Raw genomic sequence first — 24235 nt, 5'->3', positions numbered from 1 at the left:
GGGGTGTTAAAGTCCCCTACTATGATTGTATTCCCATCAATTTCTCCTTTTATGTCTATCAGTATTTGTTGTAGGTATCTGGGTGCTCCTATATTAGGGGCATATATATTAATGATTGTAATATCCTATTCTTTAATGGATCTTTTAACCATTAAATAGTGTCCTCCTTTGTCTTTCTTGATGGCGTTCATTTTAAAGTCGATTTTATCTGATATGAGTATTGCTACTCCTGCTTTCCTGACTTGTCCAATGGCATGATATATCTTTTCCCATCCCCTCACTTTCAATCTATATGTGTTCTTTGCCCTAAGGTGAGTTTCTTGTAGACAGCAGATTGAAGGTTTTTGCTTTTTTATCCAATCAGCCACTCTCTGTCTTTGGATTGGAGCATTCAGTCTATTGACATTTAAGGTGATTATTGATAGATATGCATTTATTTCCATCTTAAACCTTGTTTTCCAGTGGTTTCTATGTTTCTCTTTTCTTTTTTTGGTTGGATGGTTTCTGTTTATTTTATGCTTGAGTACTTTTCTTTTCAGTTTTTGTGAATGTAATGTTCAATTTTGATTTGTGGTTGTCCTGTTTTTTAAGGATGTTAACCCCTTCCTATATCTGCTTGCTTTAGCCTGATAATCATATAGGCTCAAACACATCATTAAAATAAAAAAAGAATCTATATTTTCTTAGTTTCCTTCCACATATTGTAAGATTTTGATTTTTCTTTTTTTAAAACGTCTTCATGTTTAAATCTATATGCTGGTTTATTTAAGTGATTGCTTTCCAATTGTTGTTTCCTCTATCCTAATTCTTCTTACTTTTTTTTTTTTTTAATTTAGAGAAGCCCTTTCAGTATTTCTTCTAGAATGGGTTTAGTATTGCTGTACTCTTTTAGCTTTTGTTTGTTGGAAATATTCTTTATTTCCCCTTCTATTCTAAATTATATTCTTGCTGAATAGAGTATTCTAGGTTGCAATTTTTTTTTAATTTCAGCACTTTAAATATATCTTGTCACTCCCTTCTGGCCTGTAGTGTTTCTGTAGAGAAATCAGATGATAGCCTTATGGGGGTTCCCTTATAATTAATGCTTTGCTTTTCTCTTGCTGCCTTTGGAATCCTCTCTTTAATTTTTGCCATTTTTATTATAATATGTCTTGGTTCATACTGGCCTATTTGGGTTCAACTTGTTTGGAGCCCTCTGTGCTTCCTGTATCTTGATATTAGTATCCTTTAGATTTGGAAAGTTTTCAGACATAATTTCTTCAAATACACTTTCAATCCCCTTTTATTTTTCTTCTCCTCCTGGAATTCCTATTATGCATAAATTGGTCTACTTTATATTATCCCATAGGTCTCTTATATTGCTTTCATGTTTTTTCATTTGGTTTTGTGTCTGCTGTCCTGATTGGGTGATTTCCATTATTCTATCTTCCATGTCACTAATTGGTCCCTCTGCATTATTCATTCTGGTATTTATTGCCTTAAGCTCAGTTTGTATCTTTGCAAATGAATTTTCTAGTTTTTCTTGACTCCTCCATTTTTATAGTTCCTTTCTAAAGGAATCTGCATTATTGTTCATATCCTCCCTTATTCCTTCAGTATTTTCACTATCTCCCTTTTGAACTCAAAGTCTGTCAGATTGCAGAGGTCTGTTTCATTGTCAACTGCTTTAGGTGAATTCTTGTGTTGCTTTAACTGGGAATGGTTTCTGAGCTTCTTCATCTTGCTTGTGTTTTCCTTTTTCTGTAAGTTTGGGAAAGCCAAACTGTAGTCTTGTAAGGCTGCTTCTATGCAGGAATACCCCTTTGTATTTTTGGGGGGCTTACTATTTATTTTTGGTGTGGGAATTTGAATATTTGCTGTCTCTTTCTTCATGTGAGCAGGCTGTTATCCCAAGGATGCTCAGTGTGTTTTCAGGGAGAAGGAGCCAATGGGTAGGGGGCCATCAGTCAGTGCCTGGTCATTGGGTTCTCAACAGCAGCAAGGACCTGCGGGAAGGTGGCACAGGCTACTCCTAGTTGCAGGCCCTGGGAAATGGTAATGAGCTCCTGGAAGATCTACAAGGTGGCCAGAGTATTTGGCAGTAGCAGCAGTAGGGTGCGTCAGTTCCCAAGGAAGTGAGAGCAGCAACAGCTTGTGTTGGATTGCAGCACCCTCCTCTGAGGTGATCTGAACTGCAGGTGGTGCCTTTTCAGGAACCCCTAGTGGTAGCAGGCCATGACCACCTCTGGAGTCAGTGATAACTGTGATGGTTTGCCCCCACCACCTGTAGACCTTACATGAAGCAACCCATCTCACTAAGCCCACATATGAGGTGCTGCACAAGCTGCTCCTAGTTGTAGGTTCCTGGGAAGGGACAGTGATCAGGCATCTGTGCACTACCCAGAGAATTTGTCAGTGGCAGCAGCAAGGCAGGTGTGCTCCCAGGCGAGTGAGAGCAACAGCAGGTGGTATTCCATTGCAATGTGCTTCTCTTTGGTGCCCTCTGAGGTGGTTGGGGCTGCAAGTGATTTTTGTTCAGGTATCCCCAGTGGCAGTGGGCCATGCCCACCTCTGGAGTCGGAGATAACTATTACGGTTTGCCCCCACCCCACACAGACAATGCAAGAAACACACTGTCCCACTTAGCCCACGCAGGAGGTGGTATACCAGCTGCTTCTAGTTATACGGTCTTAGAAAGGGACAGTGACCAAGTGTCAAGGCACCACCCAGAGCGTCTGGCAGTGGAAGCTGCAGGGCGGGTATGTTCCCAGGAGAGTGAGAGTAACAGTGTATGGTGCTTGGTTGCAGTGCCCTTTATTTTTTCTTTTTTGCCAACCCCTGAGGTGCTGGATTTGCAGGTGAAGCCCACTCACAGGCCCCAGTGGTGACAAGCCATGCTTCCCTCTGGCCTCTGAGATGGCTGCCACCATCTGTCCCTGCCATCCCTGGATCATGCAAGAGGCATCACATCACACTTAGCCCCCTGATGCCCTTAGCCCACACAAAAGGTGCCTGGCCACTGGTAGCCTGCACAAGAAGTTCCCAGTCTCCCCTAAATGAGCAAGAGGCTTCTTGCTACCCGTAGCATGCACCAGAACCGCCCTGTCCTCTGAGCACCTGCGGGCATGCTCAGCTCTGGTTCAGAGAGTTTCCTAGGGTGGCCCACCGCTCCTCCTCTTGCCCTCCCCAACATGGCGCCTTGCCTCTCTGTGGGTCTGGACCTTCTTCCAGGTTCCCTCTGCCATGGTGTTCCCCTCCTTAGCCCATGGTGTACTGCTCCCCAGCCTGTGGCAGACTGCTCCTTAGCCCCCCAGGCTGTCCCCACACCTCCAACCCCAGTCCTCTCCCTGGGACTGACCTCCAGAGCCTAAGTCTCAGTGGCTAGCCCCCGCCCGAGCCTCTCAGGCTATGGTGTCCAGGCCAGTGGTTCAGAGGATCTGTGTGGCTCTCACTCTGTTTTGCCATTCTCAGTTCAGTTGCTGCACTTTTCTGAGCAACTTTGAGGTCCCTCTGACTCGGCTGATCTTACAGTCACTTAGGTTGCTTCTCAGGAAGTGGGTTCCTTTTCTCCTTTATAGCTCCCTCTCAGGAATGCTAGTCCCATCCTGATTCCTTTTCTCTCTCCTTCTTTTGTTCTACCCAGTTATGTCAAGAGTTTCTTGCCCTTTTTGGAGGTTTAAGTTCTTCTTCCAGCACTCAGTTGATGTTCTGTGTGAGTTGTTTTACATGTAGATGTGTTTTTTTTTTTTTTGATATGTTTGTGTCAGAAGGTGAATGCAACCTCTTACTCCTCCACCATCTTGCTCCAAGTCAAAGATGGACTTTAAAAAAGAGAGAGAATAACTAAGAAAATGGAAGTCTAGATGGCTCTAATGCAGGGGAATAGTAAAGGAGAATCTCAGCATGAAAACTATGCTACAGGACTAGATAGAACCTGCCCAAATTGGTACCAAAAAACTCCAAAGAACTCTGGAATAAAGACAACCAGGAAAAGAAAAATAATCCTGTGACTAGAAGGTGCTACTGAGATGCTAGAGAAAAATATTAAGGAGAATACCAAGGCAAATTGCAGAAGACAAACATGCAATTAGGAAACTTAAGAAAGACAGAGAGAGGAACAAGACAGCTATGCAAGAGATTTGTGGTTCAAACATAAAATAAAAAGCAAAATAAAATGTAAGATTATTTTAAGCATTTGATGGGGTGAAAGGAAAATCCAACTGACCTTCTTCTTGTGGCCCAGTGATTCTGATTTTAGACACCTAGAGAAGGAAGTGAAATTCCAAAATACGACTTAGGCTGCTCTTAATATTTAAAAGATCACTGTAGCAGTTATAAAATATATTTGTATACTACTTGACATCAAGGTGTGGAATTTATCACCCTTATCCTATCTTTGATTCTTGGTCAAACATAGTGACTCCCACTTAAACAGGAAATGAAGCAGAGGGGTAATGAGTAACTGCCAAAGCTAGGATAAAAAGAGCACAAATATTTCTCCTCATTCTCTTTAGAGACTCACATTCAGAGCCCTGAGATACCATATAAGAAGTCCAAGTACTCTGAAGCTGCCATGCTTTGAGAAAGCTCAAACCACATAAAGAGACTTTGTCTAAATGCTGTGGCTGACAATCCCAGCTGAGGTAACAGCATCAGCTATTATTAATCCCCACTTATGTGCAAAATGAAGCCTTTGAAATGACTCTACCTCCAACCACATTATTGTAATTATCAGAGAAACCCAAACAAGATCCCCAAACTGAGACTTGTCAATCTTTGAGTAACACTGTCCATGGCCCATTAAAGAAGAATGATTTAAGCTGATCATGCACATTTATAAAATTGAACAGCCAAATAACAGCAAAATTTAAATAGCAAACACTGGAGAAAGTGGGGGGGGGGAGACCAATGTAAGTAAACAAGCTAGATCCTTATTTTTCATATCTGGGAATCACTAGATAAAAGTTGATAAATCAGTGAATGAAAATTTAAAAATACGTGAAATATGGAAATGACTAAAATAAAATCTAAAAAAGCACTTTTAAAAAGAGGTTTTTCTCTGAAGAGTAATGGCTGATTTGAGGATATAAGTCTCTAAAAATAGCTCATATGAAACATAAGATCATATGTATTATTTTGTTACCAAGTAGATGTATTACCTGGATTAAAAGCTATTTGAAAAGTTACAAATTATCATTACAACTTCTAATTTTTATTCATTATTCAGAGAATGCAAAAGAAAAATAATTTTTACAGTATAATATAAGATGTTATATTTTTCCTTTTCAAACTATGAAACTAAAAAATATTAAGTTAGCCAACTTTCTCATATGCTGTTGGTACAAATGTGACTCGGTGAAAGGCAATCACCCTTAGAAGAAATCTACCAATACATACAATGAATTTGTAAATGCAAATAAATCTATATGCTCAAAGATGTTCATTTCAGCATATATTATTTGAGAAAAGATTTTAGTTTAACTTAGACTTTACCAGTGCTGAGCAGCCCCGCTTGCCTGAGGAACTGGGGGGATAAAAGCGCTAATTGCTTTTATTATAATGTGGGTTGAGGAGCTTCCTGTGATAAAATGGAAGTTCTTTCTGCCACTCCTGTTCAGACAGCCTCTAAGGAGACTTAGTAAATTGACAGCATAGACTGCTAGAATTCATTCATCAAAGGTGAGAAATCTATTTACTCCTGAATTTCAGTTACTGCACTGAGTAATCTAGTGAGGGAAATAAAGACACAATGTAAAAACTCAGTATATTTATACTTTTTTTTTCCATTTTATGGCCACACTCGCAGCACATGGAAGTTCCTGGGCCAAGAATTGAATCTGAGCTACAGCCACGACACATGCAGCAGCTGTGGCAACATCAGATTACTGGGGATCAAAGCCAAACCTCCACGGCAACCTGAGCTGCTGCAGTCAGGTTCTTAACCACTGTACCATGGCAGGAACTCCCCTATCTTAATTTTAATCAAGAAACTTAGATGGAGATAGCAGAAAACCCTAATAAACTACTAGATTTAACTTGACTTTTTCCTAAGGAAAAAAAAAAAAAAAAAAACCTTTATTATTTTGCAGGAAATTGTTGGTAAAGTTTTCATTTGAGAAAAAAAGCTTAATTTAATATATATAATTTTTAAAGAGTGAGAAATCTACTAGAAAATAATTCCCATAATTACATCTTACATATACATAATTATCTTAACCCTCTGAGTAAAAAAAAAAAAAATCCATTTCAAGTCAATGGACATAAGACAACTGTGTCAACAATAATAGCACTGTTTCATGACTTTTTCACAAAGAATACATCAAAGGATAAAGAAAAATGCTTTCCTCACTTTTTCTCGGTCACCTCTTGGGTTAGGTTCAGTTGAGGGTTTAGTGGGTTTATTGGTACCAAGTGCACCAAGAAGGCTCCATAGACTTGGTCATAGAAAAGCAAAATAGGCCAGGTAGCATCAAACAGAATCAGTTTATTGATAAGCATAGGCAGGTAACAACTAAAACTACTCAGAACTATTTGGGGGGAACAAGCAATATCCTTGGTTCTCACTTCTGTTCACATAGGAAATTAACAGATGTGAGGAAGAACAAGGGAAGTTAAATATTTGTATCAAAATACTGAAAAGAATTCAAAATTGTTCACCTTCAGAAGTGTGGCTAATTATAATTCATTTAAAATTATAATTCATTTAAAATAAAACAATGGTTGCCAAGAGAAAAATAATGCTTAATAATGTAGTAAAAAGAAATAAAAGAAACTATTCTAAAGTGTATATGAAGAGGCAAAAGACCCAGAGTAGACAACACAATATGAAGGAAAAACAAAGCTGGAGGACTGACAGTACCCAACTTCAAGATTTACTATAAAGCTGTGGTAACCAAGACAGTGTGGTATTGGCAATAGACTAGGCAAATAGATTATGGAACAGAATGGAGAACCTGGAAACTGAACAATATAATTAGAGACAACTCCTCTTTGATAAAGGAGCAAAGGTAATGTAGAAAAGAGTCTTTTCAACAAATGATGCTGAAACAACTGGATATCCACATATAAAAAAATTAATCCAGACACAGAACTTATACTCTTCACAAATAACTCAAAATGAATAACAAGCCTAAATGTAAAACATAGAACTATAAAATTCCTAACCTAAGGCTAGATACTATAAAACTTTTAGAGGAAAACATAGGCAGCAATATCTTTTTTGATCCACCTCCTAGAGTAGTGAAAACAAAAATAAACAAATGGGTCCTAATTAAACATAAAAGCTTTTGCACAACGAAAGAAATCATTAAATTAAAGTGAAAAGACAACCCATAGAACGGGAGAAAATCTTTGCAAATGAAGTGATTAATCCTTTGTTTGCAAGGGATTAATCTCCAAAACATACAAACATCTCATACAGCTTTATATCAAAAAAAAAATAAATAAAAACCAAACAACCCAAACAAGAAATAGGTAGAGGATCTAAACAGACATTTCCGCAAATACAAACAGATGGCCAAAAAGCATATGAAAAGAAGCTCAACCAACATCATTAATTACTAGAGAAATGCAAATCAAAACTACAATGAGGTATCACCTTAACACTAGTCAGCCTGGCCATCATCAAAAAGTCTACAAACAATAAATGCTGGAGAAGGTGTGGAGAAAAAGGAACCCTCCTACACTGTTGGTGGGAATGTAAATTGGTATAATCATTATGGAGCACAGTATGAAGTTTCCTTAAAAAACTAAATATGTAACTATCATATGATCCAGCAATCCCACACTGGGTCTATATCTGGAGAAAACCATAATTCAAAAAGATATATGCACCCCAGTGTTCACTGAAGGACTACTTACAATAGCCAAGACATGGAAGCAACCTAAATGTCCATCAGCAGAGGAATGGATAAAGAACATGTGGTACATATATACAATGGACTATTACTCAGGCATAAAAAGAAATAAAAGAATGAAATAATGCCATCCACAGACCATAAATGGACATAGAGATTACCAGATTAAGTGAAATAAGTCAGAAAAAGAAAAATATCATGATATCACTTATATGGGGACTCTAATAAAAATAATACAAAAGAACTTATTTATATAACAGAAACAGACCAAAAATTTTGAAACTAAACTTATGGTTACCAAAGGGAAAACATGGCAGGAGAGGGATAAATTTACAAGGTTGGGATTAACATATACACACTACTATATATAAAATAGATAAGTAACAAGGACCTATTTTATAGCACGGGGAAATCTACTCGATACTCTGCAGTAAACTATATGGGTAAAGAATCTGAAAAAGAATGGATATATGTATGTGTATAACTGATTTGCTTTGCTGTACACCTGAAACACAACATTTTAAGTCAACTATACCCTAGTAATTTTTTTTAATTATAAAATTCCTAGAAGATAACACTGGAGAAAACTTGTATGACCTTGGATGTGATGGATGATTTTTCACCAAACACATGATCCATGATGGGAAGACCTGGCAAACTGCACTTCATTTAAAATTAAAAACAACTGCTTTGCAAAAGACAATGTCAAGAGAGTGAAAAGACAAGCCACAGACTAAAGGAACATATATGCAAAAGACTCATCAGAAAAGGCCTATTATCTAAAATATACAAAGAACTCTTAAAACTCAACCCTAAGGTAAACCACCCAACTAAAAAATGAAATGAGGAGTTCCCATTGTGGTGCAGTGGAAACATATTCAACTAAGAACCATGATGTTGTGGGTTCCATCCCTGGCCTTGCTCAGTGGGTGGGGATCTGGCATTGCCATGAGCTGTGGTGCAGGTCACAGACACGGTTCAGAGCTCACGTTGCTGTGGCTGTGATGTAGGCCAGCAGCTGTAGCTCCAATTCGACCCCTAGCCTGGGAACCTCCATATGCCATGGGTGCAGCCCTAAAAAGAAAAGGAAAAAAAAAAAAAAAGAGAGAGAGAGAGAGACAAAGACCTTAAGAAACATTTTGACAAAGAAGAATTACAGATGGCAAATAAGCCTATGAAAAGATGTTCCAAATCATATGTCATTAGGGAAATGTAAATTAAAACATCCCACTATACAACTATTAGAATGACCAAAATCCAAAACACTGACAACACTAAATCCTAGCAAGGAGCAACAGAAATTCTCACATATTGTTAGTAGGAATGCAAAATGGTACAGCCACTTTGGAAAACAGTTTAGTGGTTTCTCATGAAGCTAAACACATTTGTGTCATACAATACAGAAATCATACTCCTTGGTATTAACCCAAAAGGATTGAAAACGTATGTCCACACAAACATCTACACAGATGTTTATAGCAGTTTTACTCACAATTGCAAAACTTTAAGGCACAGAGATACCCTTCAGTAAGTTAATGGATAAGCAAACTATGGTACATCCAGACAATAGACTATTATTTAGCACCAAAAAATGAGCTATCACGCCATGAAAAGACACAGAGAAACTTTAAATGCATATTTCTACGTGAAATAAACCAATCTGAAATGACTACATACTTTATGATTTCAACGATATCATATTCCACAAAAGAAAAAACTATGGAGACAGTAAAAAGATCAGTAGTTGCGAGGGTATGGAAGTGCAGTGAGGGAATGAAAGGTAGAGCACTGAGGATTTTTTATGGCAGTGAAAATACTCTCTATAATAATACTATAACATTATGAATATATGTCATTGTACCTCTGTCCCAATCCATAGAAGGTATAACACCTAGAGTGAACCCTAACATAAACTGTGGACTTTGATGATGATATAGCAACATAGATTCATCAATTATAACAAATGTACCACTCTGGGGTGGGGGGGATGCTATATACATGCATAGGGATAAGGGGTTTATAGGAAATCTATCTTCCTCTCAGTTTTGCTGTAAACCTAAAACTGCTGTTAAAACATAAAGTATCTTTTAAAAGAAAAAAACTGCAATTATATATAAATACGTAAGTTAATAAATTATATGTATAAATCAATAAATCAGTAAATTATAGATATAATAAAATACTGCGAGGGAAGTCTTTGTGTGTGTGTGTGTGTGTGTGTGTGTGTGTGTGTTTGTCTTTTCTAGGGCCACTCCCACAGCATGTGGAGGTTCCCAGGCTAGGGGTCTAATCGGAGCTGTAGCCGCCGGCCCACGCTACAGCCACAGCAATGCAGGACCTGAGCTGCATCTGCAACCTACATCACAGCTCACGGCAATGCCGAATCCTTAACCCACTGAGCAAGGCCAGAGATGGAACCTGCAACCTCATGGTTCCTAGTCGGATTCGTTAACCACTGCTCCATGACCGGAACTCTGAAGGAAGTCTTAAATTAAAATGAAAACAGTTAAATCTGAAGAGTATTAAACTGAAGATTAATTCTTGCTTATTAATGCTTTTCCATCACAGGTCAGCAGAGGTACTATACTCTTCATAGAGACTAGAAATAAGCAAGCTAGAAAAATATTAAGTTAGTCAATATTGTGGAGGGTGCAACTAGGCCAATGTTCTCATATGTTGTTGATGCAAATGTGACTTGGTAGAAAGCAATCTGTCTTAGAGATGCTGGCTGAAGAAGAGCCACCATCTGTTCCAGAAAGAAAGAGAGGGCCCTGGAGGATCACACATCACTAATCAAATGTCCCAGCCCAGAATCAAAACATGACTTCCACTCAGAACTCATTATGCTGGACCAGTCACACAGCCCCACCTAACCTAAGGGGCCAGGAAATATAATTCTACCTTGTTCTCATAAAGCTGGGAACTAATGACTACCTCAGGTTTTTACATTGATTTGCAAGAGCTTCCAAACTATTACTTTGATAAATAGAAAATACAAAGAAAATTTTTTATCTAAGTTAATGCTCAGGGACTATACCATTAGATTCATTTGACGTAATCTTACCTTATCCTGTCCTGTCCTTTTCTTTTCTCCCCCCTCCTTACCTCTCCTCTCTTGCCTTTCTCCCACCTTTCTTCCCTTCTTCCTCTCTTTCAACTATTATTATTATGGGTCACATAGAAGCAGAAGATAATTAATAAAGAACAGAAGATTTCATCATCTTAATTGAATTTCATGTTGATGCTGTTTAGTGATTTTTCTCACTGTCAGCTGAAGCTGGCTTCCATCATTCATCAGTAGAGAAAATGAGAAGTGAATGTCACTACTGACAGTGGAATCACAACCTCAAAGTATAGTTAAAGTACTCAGGGTTGCTATGTGACATTTAAAGAAAAAAGGAATTTAAAAGATATATTACCACAGATGACAAAGATATCTCTACTGCTGTACTTTGTCTCTATCATTCATTCTACAAAGTACTACAAAATTAATCTTCTTAAAGCACAATTCTGATCATGTCATCACTGTACTGAAATAGTTCAACAAATCCACATTCCTTGCAGATTAAATCTGACTTCTTGGTTTGATGCTTAGTGTTCACCATAGCTTGGCCTTAATTCAGTTGTCTAGCTCTTTCCACCACTTGCCTGTTAACATTCCAGGTTCATAATAACTGACTGCCCCCAAATGTGGCTGGCATTTTCCTATCTTCACAGCTTTATTTATGTAATTTTCTCTGCCCAAATTCTCTTGTCTGCAAATTCATACCAATTCTAGAAGTTTGCCATCCCATCAAATCTCCCAATATTTCTAGGAAGAAATCACCTCTGTTGACCATGACTTCCATAAAACTTTATATTTATAGTTATAATATGGGGGGGGAATCAAACCTTAGAATGTTTGTGAAAATTTTCTTGTTCAATTAATCACAGCTCCAGAAACTCATTATAGAAGGGTATTAAGAAAGTGATGAATGGCCATTAGTGCTCTATAAATATTCTTAAAGATGAGTTTGAAAGACAGGAGGACACGCACTTTATTTAGGGAAAACTGGTAGAAAGATATTATAGGGAAAGAAGACCAAAGTCACTCAGAGTTGCTACTTGTGGCATCACTGCCTCTACAAGAACAAAGAAAAAAGATTTTTTGCCTTACTTACTTTTTAATCCCTCAGAGTAAGTATTCTCTGTACATACACACAGGATCATATCAATAGTAGCAGAAATAGCATTTGACAAAATCCAACTCCTTCGTGGCAAACATTCTCATTAAACTAGAAATAGATGTGAACATTCTGAACTCGATTAAAGTTATCTAAAAAGAACCTATCACTAACATCATATTTAATGGTGAGAAACCCAAAGCTTTCCTGCTAAGATCAGGTATAAGAAAGAATATTCCCTATCACTCCCCCTACATACCCAAAGCCACATGGTTACACAGCCCACCTTGCAGGCTCCAACTGCACTCCAGGCAAAAATCCTCCTACCACGCAGGATCCTCCAGGAACCCAGCCTAGGGCAAAGGCCGGAACTCTCTTTGGGTAGGGTAAATTCTTCACAACAAGGTAGTGTTTCAAGTGCCAAGTCCAGGCACTGCCAATTCCCTTTACTGAAATAATAATTTACTCTCTTAAATTGTTAATAAAAAATAGTATTTTATAAACCTCTGTAAGCATCTGGGTTATCATACAGTGAATACTTCTTGCTTTACTCCAATTTCACTGCTGTGTAAAGAATTAATGAGGCACAGCTCACAGACCGATGTTCATATTTATTTGTTTTTGTTCTTTTGCTAAGCCTGCTGTATGTAATCTTTGATAATCACTCAAGATGTTGAAAAAGAGTTTGCATAGCCTTAATTTTATTTGCTTATTAATCTGTGACAAACTATAAAGTTTGATATTTTCACCATGACTACCTCATGAAATTTGCTTTGTTTCTGATTAAAGTAGCAGCACATTGACAATGCCAACAACTTTTGGAAGAGTTTTTGGGGAGAGCTATATGAATATCATCTTTGTTTTCATTTGAGATAACCAAAAGAAACTGAAAATGTTCTTCAACAGCATAATCAAATACCTCAATCCTGCCCTGTCGAAATGAAACACTAACATATCTGACACCTACCAGTAAGAATTTTCAATTCGGTAACATCTATGCTGAAGATCTAAACTATGTCTCCAAAGAATGCTAAAGCTTCCATTAAAATTAATAGTTTAGCAGGCTTGAGAGTATAAGCCCTCAATTTTATCAAGCATGGCTATACTTTGACTACTATGAATTTGACCACATGAGGATCAGGGCTGCAACACACACTTGATCCATAGAATGAATCATTCAAATATCAATCAAATTCTCTTCTCCAATCTATCTTGAATGTTCATCTTCACCTCCCACAGTCCTTTCTTAGAAAACAACACAAGCTTGTGTCCTAGAGGTCTTCTGGTTCTTAACCACTTTTGAGTCACAGACTTTTTAGAAGATGACAAACCCACAGAACTATTCCTAGAATAATGAGTAAGAAAAAACACTACAGCAAAAATAACAAAATTTAATATAGTTTCAGGGGGACTCATGGGTCATAATTTAAACATCCTACTCCAGAATTTTTTGGCCATTGAACGTTGTTATATTAGTCTTAGGTAAAATACTTGTATCTAAGTATATATGGAGAAAAATATGGACTTTCTAGGCATTTAGAAACCTTCTCCTTCCTTATACTGTAATTATTACATTGCTCTCACCTTCCTTAGTCTCCCAAATCCTCTAAGTATTCTTTTTAGTTGAATCTAGTCACATTTATTTCCCTCAACAAAAATTCAAGATCACATCTGCTAAAATTATTGTCATCTGCACAAATATCACATGCTCAGGAAGTAGAACCCAAAGGGAAAAGAAGAGAAAGGGAAAGAAAAAATCCTAATGCATACAATTTGAAGAAACCACTCCAACACCAGAACACTCAAGAACTGGTGAGAATTAAGAAACACTAGTATCTGAGTCTCTCTTATTTTGACCCACTTTATTTATTTATTTATTTATTTATTTATTTGCTTTTAATAGTAGCAGGTCTATTTATTTAAAATAACGAGAATCAAATAGATTCATTAGAATAAAATAAACTAATCCGGATAACACACTGCACAGAAAGGCAAATGCCCACTGGATCTCTGTGTTTTTGTTTTTGCTTTTAAAACCTAGGTTGCATCAAGTCCATATTGAGAAAAATATATCAGAACTCTGTTATTTCTCTTTCCTTTATAAGTGGAAAATAACTGGAGTCTGGCAATAGTTATCAACCAGTTAACCGGTTTAAAGCCCTCATGCTAAAAATGAAATTTGGTTTCTTTTATTCAGTCACTGTACATAATGTACAGTCAGGTCTTAAAACTTCACTTTAAGAACTTCTGCAATTTTGAAAGGAGCTTGTAAAGGGAAAGATATATCTATGTAAAAATTCCCAGTCCAGTTGCCCCACATAATTTAAAAATGAGATTAAATTACTAGATCTTTATTGAATAGGGAAATGTATTTTTCCTTCTTTGTCTTCTTTTACTAAAAACAGGATTTCTCTAAGCAATGGTTATCATAATATGGGTGAACACATCTGTGCTTCACAGCTCACGACACCCCAGGGTGTGTTTATCTCCACTCTGCTTTTATGGCTCACAGCGCTCCAGGGTGCAGCAAGCTCCTAATGGCTCTAGAAAGCATTGCTAGTAATTTTTTACCACTTAAGACAGTTACTATCCCAGATGATGATTACAAGTTGGATGTATTCTGTTCTTCTACAGTGCTTATCCCAGCTCATTTAATAATTGTATGCAGTATCACAGTCCTAAGAGATGCACCTTCTGACCAGAAAGATGACAATTTTCATACAAGAGAATATACCTAAATGTTCATATTTCATATTCAAATTTCATAGTTCACTCAATGCCAGTCAGGTGCTAAGATCTAAAGAAGAAAGGTAATAAAAAGCAATACTTCTCCTAAAGTATTGTTATTCTCAGTGGAAATAACAAAAATACTTAAAGTGTAACAACAAAAAAAAGTGTTCTAAGGATAGAAAGGAAGCATCTACTCAAATTAGTGTTTGAGATTGACAGCATGACACATTATTTCTTCTGTGTTTTAATTTTATTGTATAATTCTATGGGACAATTTCTATGGATCACCCCATAAGAACTATTATATGAATTATATTTTATATATGTGTGTATATATATTATGTACACGTGTATAGGTATATGTGTTATACATGTAAGCAGATATAATTATTATTTTCCAGGCAGTTGTTCTTCTAACTTAACAATAATAGAGCAGTAGTAAACTATAACGGCATAAAATTAAAAGAATTATCTAGGACATTTAGGTTGTTTCACTAAATTCATTTCAGTCAAAACCGTGTGTCCAACACCCTGGAGATAACAAACTTTAGATCTTAAACCTCACTGATTCAGGCTTCAAGGTATTAATTTTTTTTTAATTTGTAACGTAAAAAAAGATGTCCAACTTTTTCAAAATCTCTATCTTCCCTTCTGTGATAACTGATTTAACAACATCTTAAACTTCACATTATTTAATCTAAAACAATTACACATTTTAACAAATGCCCAGTCTATATGTTTACTGTCATTTATAAGTACACACTCATGACCAATAGAGGCCAATTAGATGCTAATGGGCATAATTAGGCCATTGAGCCCAAATGCTTAGTTTTTCAGTCACTTTCTGATTCCTTATGGTACACACTTTGAGAATGTACATAGGTCTGATTTTTGTGAATTTACAGTATAACACTTTGGATTTTCAGAGAATCAATGCCATGGCCAAGATAGAGTTAAATATGAGAGTGTACCCATTAAAAACCGGAACAATATTAGACTTTTCTGAAATTCATTATAGCACTTAGTATTTGACATGTATTAATAGTAAACATATAATTTTTAATATGATTTGTTGAAGGACTAATTGAAAAGTGGAAATTGACTATGATTGAGAAAGGTTAGTAAATAAGTGAATACCAACAAATGAAGAATGAATTTGACTGTCTCAAACCATTACATTAAGATGGATGAAAAGAAAAATGTCCTTGGAATCTATGATATTTCCAGCGGCTTATAGGCCAAAGAAGCAAAAGTAGCTAAAAAGAGAACAGTAAATGGCTAAAGATAGACCAGAGGACATTATTAACTCATGTTTGGAAACAATTTTATGGAAGGATCCCAGAATAATAATAATATCCAACATCTTATTCACCAAAGTACTTCTTTATCTAAGGATTAAACCAGAATTAAGAAAGAGGACATCTTTTCAAAAGGAAAAAAATAAAAAAGTTTACCTGCCTATCTTATTTTTGGCAGTCAAAGTAGAAAGTCCTTGACAGCTTTCAGATATTTTAGAATTTGAAGCAATGTTAAGATGACCTATTTAAACCTAGTATGTAGGTGACCATTTCTCAGATTTAATTTATATATTGGTCTTATTATCTATTTCCACAAGATTTGACTTTTTTTTTTTGCTTCTTCTATCCTTTTTATTATTTCCTGAACATAAATGTAGACGGTCCTTTATTTAACATATTCTAAATTTTCCAAAAAAAAAAAAAAAGTCAGCAGGAAAGGAGGAAACAAGTGAACCCAACAACTCTATAATACTTGAACTCACAGACTATTCCTATAAAGAAAAAAAGTGAATAGGTGCTACTAGAAAGAAAAATTGAAAATTGGGTCAGACAATTGGTAAGACTGATATATTTTCCACTTTGCTGCCATATCATCTCACCAATGGTCATGCTGACCTACGGCTGGGACCTAGGGGGATCAGAGCCCAAGAGTGAGCAGGGTCATGTTTCTGGGGCTTCATATAGGCTTCCATGTACACTAGTACAGGCAGACTGGCCCAAGTGGAGTCTTGCCTTTCCCAGGGGTTTAGTATCCCTCAGCAAACAGCCAAGTGGCTCTCTGAAAGTGATATCCGAATGGCTAAAGTGCTCATTAAGAAAGACTTTGTCTGAACTGGTTTTTCCCAAAAGAGTGCTCAAGAGAGTTTCCCAAGCTCTATTTGTGTTATGTATCAATACAACCTGAGTCACTTAGTGGTTCTTTTGCTAGAGTACTTCCCCTTTATGATCAATAAATTTCATAGAACTGGGTATTTTTACTTAGGGGACTTTTTCCAGTGAGAGAAATTCTATTTTTATCAGCTCCTTTTATGTATGTACATAAAGAGAGTGGCTTGTGAGTCTATAAAAAGTACCCTTGATCTTGTTTGATAGACTGTGTCCTCCTCAGAGTGAATAGGCTGTCAAGTGGTGACTTTGCATTTGCAAATGAATGACAATATGTGTGCCAAATTTCCTCCCCAGCCCCCAAAGTAACAGGATGAGAAATTTACTTCCAGAAAAGGATTTCAAAACAGGTCAGTTCTCATTTACTCCTCAGCAGGTATTGCTAAAACCTAGATATGTAAGGCATGGCCATTAAACACAGCAGACAAAACAATATGTACATCAATCTATGCCTAGAAATAGACTTTGAAATATAATTTATTACCCATTTTCATCAAATATGCATTACTCTAATGATCAGCATATTAGGAAGACAGACACTTTAGAGACAAATTGTAAGATGGACTAAAAAAGATTGCTATCATCTTGGCAAAGAAGGGTAGTTTAATTTTTAAAAATCATGTAATTGTTATGGAAGGAATCTGTATAAATCAAACATTTCAGACAAGATTTTGCTCAAGCATGGCACCCTCTCCAACTTTCCACATAAAACCATATAAAGGTACATAATAAAGTTAAATTTTAGATTGTTACAGTCAAAAGCATACTTTGTTACTGAAGTTCTGCTCTAATTATTTGTATGATATTGGTGTGACTAGATTAAAAGAGGCAATATGAAAGAGACTCAACCCTGTTTTCAAAAGTATTTATAGGTTGGCACCTAGAGGGCTGCAGTGGTTATCAAAAAGTCAATACAGAAATCTAGTGCATGTTCTTCTCTTTCATTAGGGAAATTGACAGCTGAGAGGAGCCCTCTGGTTGTCTGACACCAGTACAAGCCAGTTAACAAAGTTCTCACCAAGGCAGTCACAGACAGCCTAGTGTGAAATTCTCATCACCACTTATAGGTAATGCTATACTGCTGCTACTCCTCTGCATTTATCTTGTTAATTAAACCTCACAACTTGCCCAGTGTCTTTTGTTCTACATCCACTTTTGTGTTCAACATTTTGTATGCCAAATTATATCCTTTTGCATGAGTCAAGTATATGATCCTATTCAGAGTCCTAATATTGACACTCTTTTGTTCCATCAGGTAATGGTTAGAACTAATTGTTGAGAATTAACAGATATTATGCCTTGGATTTGGATGTTTACACTCTTGCTCAGTCATGGAGTTTCCGACCTCTGAGTGAGCAGACTGGATCCAGATGTAGCGCAGAAAGATGCCTAAAACAAGAATACAATGGAGCAGCTATTAAGAGTTCCAATGGGGCACTTTTACTGAAGGAGGGAAGCAGATATTGGGGGAAATTTCAAGACTCGACTAAAATAAAGTAATAGAGAGAATTAACATTGAACATTTAGTAGGCTTGTAATTCAACATATTTTGAATCTTTGTACCTTGATGATCCTAGTAAGGATTACTTGTTGATGAATAACCTGTAAATTAGTCTAAAATTTACTCCTCCTTTCTGATATCTTCTGAGTTATATTTTCATTATAATTTTCTTTTACTTAATTAAACCTTCCATGAGTCCAAAGTAAATTAGAAAGATTGCTGAAATTGGGTCATTAAAGTAACTTTTAAGTAGAGGCTATCTGCCAGAATTGTTTTAAAAAGAACTCAAAATCTAAGATAAAAATAAAAAGGAGGAGAAAATCAATGCTTGGTTTGGTGGGGGTGGGGGGTAAAGAAAGTGTTCTTCCCCTAAAAGGAAAAAAAAAATAGATGGAAAAATGAGGTAAAGCAAAAGATATATAACTACTTAGAAGGCTAAGGAAGGGTTAATATGAAATAAACCAAAATAAACAATAAACAAGTTAATAAATAATAAAATGAACAGAACCTAGTCATAAATTAGCCATGAAGCTCAGAAAGTTCAAAGCAATTATATTAAAATACATAGGCAGATTCCAAGCACCTCTATGACATAGCATAATTGAGCATGAACATAGTAATATTTACAGTGAAGTAATTAATGAATGACATATAAAGCAATTAGAGCAGTCAGGACACCTATTGTATTCCCCATCCCATAAAATCAAGTGCAGAGGAAAAAAAGCCAGTATCATTTCTCCTGGATAAATCCTAAAGGCTATTCTTCAAAAGAATTAAAATCAATGTTGGGCAAAAGTCATATCCTCATGACAAGCATCCTTTCCCTCATTCCCTCTCCCACTTAATAAAATGCTATTGATGTTGACTTTGGGTTGGAGACTGAGGTCTACAGCCTGTCCCCTGGATCATGTTCTACCTACCAAAGGGGCTCTACACAGAGCTCCTTAGAGAAAATATCTAGCAAAGCCTCTTACCTTCCTGGCAGCATAGAAAACCTACATTCCTCTCAGCATGAATGGAGAAAAAGGGAATACCATGTGTGGAAAAAAAAAAAGCAGGATATAAGAGAAAGATCAACAAAATAAACAAACATTTTAAATAGTCTTAAGGAAGTAGGAAAGGATTTTGAGAACCTTGAATGTTTTAGAGGGATAAGAGAAAGTATTACATTTATAAAACAAAAACATAAAGAGGTCTCAGAGGTTAAACATACTACCATACAATTGAAGAATGATTGGGAGATAAGGTTGAAGATATCTCCTGGAATATAGAGCTCACAAAGAATAGTCAACAAACATGAGAGTGGAAATGAGGAAGAGATGGCCCATCAAAGTTATACTTGTCCTAATAGTAAAAACGGTAAATATTAAAATTATAATAGAAAAGAAATTCCCATATTTAAAGGAAGCCACATCTTCAAATCAAAGACAAACAGAAATGGTCACCAAACCCTCGCCTTGTACTTAAAAATATAAAACAGTATGGATAAAAAGAAGATCACAAAAGCTTCTTTATGAAATAATCTAATTGCCTTCAAAGGAAAACGAGGCTATCTGGCCTCAGATGTCTCACCAGCCCACAGGATACAAGATGACACCGGAGCAGCAATGCCTGGAAAACAGTATGCAGTTTCCTCAAAAAACTAAAAATAGATCTGCCATATGGTTTAACAATTCCACTCTTGGGTATATACCCAAAGGAAATGAAAAGGATAGTGAAGAGACATAGGCACTTCCATGTTTATTGAAGCATTATTGACAATAGCCAAGATACAAAAACAAGCTAAGTGTCCATCAACAGATGGATGGATAAAGGTGTGGTAGACATATACAATCAAATGTTATTCAGCTATAAGAAGGAAATCCTGCAATTTATGACAACATGATGAAAACTGAGGACATTATGCTAAGTGATATTAGTCAGAGAAAGACAAATACTATGTTATCACTTACATACTGAATCCAAAAAAGCCAGACCTGTAAAAACAGAGAGTAATTATCAGGGGTATGGGGGTAAGGGATTAAGAGAGCTATCGCTTAAGGGTACAAACTTACAACTAGTAGTAAATAAATCCTATAATGTGAAGTACAGCTAATATAGACAATAACACTGTATTTTAATATTTGAACCTGCTAAGAGTCTAGGTCTTAATTACTCCAAAGACCAAAAAAATTACATGATGTGAACGAAATGCTAACTATCTCTACAATGGCAATCATATCACAATAAATGAATGTATAAATCAACACATTGTACATCTTAACACAACGTTATAGGTCACATATATTTCAATCAAAGAAAGAGAATACAAAAGATGTGAGTATAATTCAGCAAACCAAAAAATAAAAATGACATTTATTTATTTATTTATGTCTTTTTAGGGCTGCACCCATGGCATATGGAAGTTCCCAGGATAGGGGTCGAACTGGAGATATAGCTGCCGGCCTACACCACAGCCACAGCAACTCTGGATCTGAGCTGCTTCTGTGACCTACACCACAGCACAAGGCAACACTGGATCCTTAACCCACTGAGTGAAGCCAGGGATTAAACCTGCATCCTCATGGATACTAACTAGTCAGGTTTGTTACTAAGCCACAATGGCAATTCCCAAAAATGACTTTTAAAATATGAAATCGTGATCAATTTCTCGCAAAATAGAAATGTAAATTATAACTAAAATTGGATGCCTCATTCACCTTTCAATTTAGCAAAATTCCAAAATTGGAGCAAAAAAAAATATTATCAAAGCTGGGAGAAATAGAAACCTTCATACAAAATGGTATAAGCCTTAAAAGAAAAAGTGGCAATGTTACCAAAATTACACTTTGAGAAATATATTATAAAGCATTTTTTGTATTGGATTTATATTGTGAAAATGCCAATATTCCATTATTTTTATCCAAAACTAATAATTTAACATATTTCAACCTTATAAAAGCAAAGATTGGAAGTAATGTAAATGATTATATATAGGGCACTTACTATCAAATACCCATTCCATAGAATACTATGCAGCTGTAATTAAGAACAAGGATGTGGAGTTCCCCTCATGGCTCAGTGGTTAACAAATCTGACTAAGATCCTTGAGGATGCAGGTTCGATCCCTGGCCTTAGCAAAGTGGGTTAAGGATCCGGCATTACTGTGAGCTGTGGTATAGGTCGCAGATGAGGCTTGGATCTGGCATCGTTATTGCTATGGTGTAGGCTGGCAGCTGTAGCTCAGATTTGACCCCTAACCTAAGAACTTCCATATGCCATGAGTGTGGCCATTAAAAAAAAAAAAAAAAAACAGGATGCTCTCCAAGATGTAAGGGGAAAAAAAATAGAAAATATATGGCAAATTAAATGTGGTAAAAGTTTAAACATCTGAGAGTAAAAAAAAAAAAAAAAAATGGAATTAATTTCATGTAGATGCCAGACATGAATGAGGAAGGAGAAAAGACCGTATCTTTACAAAGGATAAGACGATACTTTTAAAATTTGATGTAAAAAAAAATACAGATATATGTACTTATTTTAAGATACAAAAATATTAGAAAACTAAAAGTTGTAGGAATCTGAAATTTGGGTAAGGAAAAAAGAAGTTAAAAGTATAAATGATTTACATCTTCACTTATTAGAGGTTTTTAGATATTGTCTAGTCCTTCTAAATAAAATAAAGAGAAAAACAGGCATGGTTTCTTGAACCATGGGAAACATCACAAGAAGCTGCTTCTGAAGAATGGGTCTGGGGATATGGAGGGAAGTAGAACTAGTATTTCTATATGTCTTGATTTAGGATTACTTTGATAAATTCAAGAACTACTTTGATAAAAAATATTGACAAAAGTTGGAGTTCCTGTTCTGGCTCAGCAGCTAACGAACCCAACTAGTATCCATGAGGATGTGGGTTCAATCCCTGGTCTCACTCAGTGGGTTAAGGATCCGGCATTGCCATGAGCTGTGGTGTAGGTCACAGATGCGGCTTGTATCTGGTGTTGCTGTGGCTGTGGTGTAGGCTGGCAGCTACAGCTCCAATTCACTCCCTAGCCTGGGAACCTCCATATCCCTTGGGTACATCCCTAAGAAGACAAAAAAAAAATTCCCTAAAAAAATATTGCCAAAAGTTAATGGATGTAGGTAAAAATTCATATAACTCTTGGTATATAAGATTCAAGAAGCAGAAACTACATATGATTTTGTTCACCATGAAGTTTCAAACCCCCAAGTGTCTGATATACAGGTTGTAATAAATAAGATATAAAGAGCACTTATAAATCAATAAGATAAGGACAGTATCCAAATAGAGAAATTGGTAAATTAGATAGTCCAGAAAATAATTACATGAGGCCAATAAATGTATTTATTGTTCAATTTCCCTGGTAACATAAGTTAAACCTACAGTGAGTTGTCACTATTCTCATGTCAAATTGGAAATAGTTTACAATAAGGCATGCATGTATAAAAGTTGTAGTCAGGCAAAACTCATATACAACCAATTTAAGTATAAATTGATTTTTTTAGAAAACTTTCTGGAAAACAGTCAAGGAGGAGCAATAAGTCTTAAATACTTATACTTTTGATGTAGTGCCCTATTTCTGGTCATCAATCCTAATGAAATAATCCAACTTGCTATGAAAGATTAATGTATAATGTGTGTTTCACAGCCCTATTTTACAGAATGAAAATTAGCATCAATCTAAGTGGTCAACAATAATGGTTAAATAAATGAAGTACATTCACATGAGAGCAAGTTATTTAATAATTAAAATGTCATTACAAAATATATGCAATAAAATACAAATGTCTGTGATATGATAAATGAAGAAATCAGGATACAAAGTAGCATATATGTGCCAATTTCGTTTGTGTGTGTGCATGGGTGTGAAATAATTGGAGAGGCAAAACTAAGTATTTTTAAATGTTATTAATGGTTATTTCTGGATAATAGCAATAAGAAATTATTTTTACTTTTTTTCGTATTGTTCACATTTTCCACAGGAAGATCTATTTTTAGAAATAAAAACAAATGTTATTTTATTAAAAGTTACTAGAGTTTTACTTCTGCAGATGGTAGAGAGCTGGTATTTGATGAAAACTCTTGCAGATAAAATTACAAACACTGGACAAAATTAGAGAAAACAAGTAGTCAAAAGCAGCAAGAAACCGGAAGAGAGTCAAGCTTTAAAAGAGGAAAATTCACTTGGTAGGTTTGCATTTATGCAACTTTTCATGAAGCCTGAGGCTTCCTGGCTTGGTTTTAGGACGATCATAGTACCTAGAATCTATTACAGGAAACCCTGAAAAAGAGAGCCACTGTATGGAGAAGTCCAAAATTATGCATTTAAAATCTGTCCAAATATTTGGTTGACCCCTGATCTATAAAGAGCTCAGTCTCCTTAGTGTCTTGCAGAAAGTGCCAGACAGTTAGAATTTTAGCTCCTGCCAATTGTAAGGGAACTAGCTTTTAGAGTTTGAGTCCAGGCAGATTAATTCCTAATTAATATCTGATAAAACAATTATATTCTCCAGGGGAAGATAGCAGAATTTAGTTTTGAGAATGTTTTGTACACAATTTTCTGTTTGTAAACCAAAATTCCTGGGACAAGCAAAACAGAAAAACATGATTCATACTGAAGTAAGATATCAGTCACCTGAAACCAAGTGAAATACATAGCAGGGTCAAACTATAAAGAGTTATTTTATTACAAATATGTTCAAGAACTCAAAGGAAAATATAGATCAAGAATACGGAGAATTTCATCAGAGAAACAAACACTACAAAAATTGGAGACCCAATATGTGAAATTTTAAAAATAAGTGGATGAAGACACCCAGACG

At 36.0% G+C, this 24235-nt stretch overlaps 1 long non-coding RNA gene across 8 annotated transcripts in view; it reads right to left on the bottom strand.

Moving 5' to 3' along the window:
• The window catches only part of LOC102165284, a 329937-nt gene that overhangs the window by 229960 nt on the left and 75742 nt on the right, over positions 1–24235 (bottom strand). For 3 of the 8 annotated variants that reach the window (XR_002346115.1, XR_002346114.1, XR_002346119.1), the window contains one exon: positions 15581–18300. The exons of 4 other annotated variants lie outside the window; for them this stretch is intronic. This is a non-coding gene — a long non-coding RNA (uncharacterized LOC102165284). Of the gene's footprint in view, positions 1–15580; positions 18301–19984; positions 20024–20364; positions 20389–24235 lie in introns of those variants that run through there. One more of the 8 variants, XR_002346123.1, reaches the window with a different exon arrangement.

Source organism: Sus scrofa, chromosome 1 (genome assembly GCF_000003025.6).
Source record: "Sus scrofa isolate TJ Tabasco breed Duroc chromosome 1, Sscrofa11.1, whole genome shotgun sequence".
NCBI classification, from domain to species: Eukaryota; Metazoa; Chordata; class Mammalia; order Artiodactyla; family Suidae; genus Sus; species Sus scrofa.
Note: the sequence above shows the minus strand (reverse complement) of the source record. Positions and strands in the feature narration are given on the sequence as shown.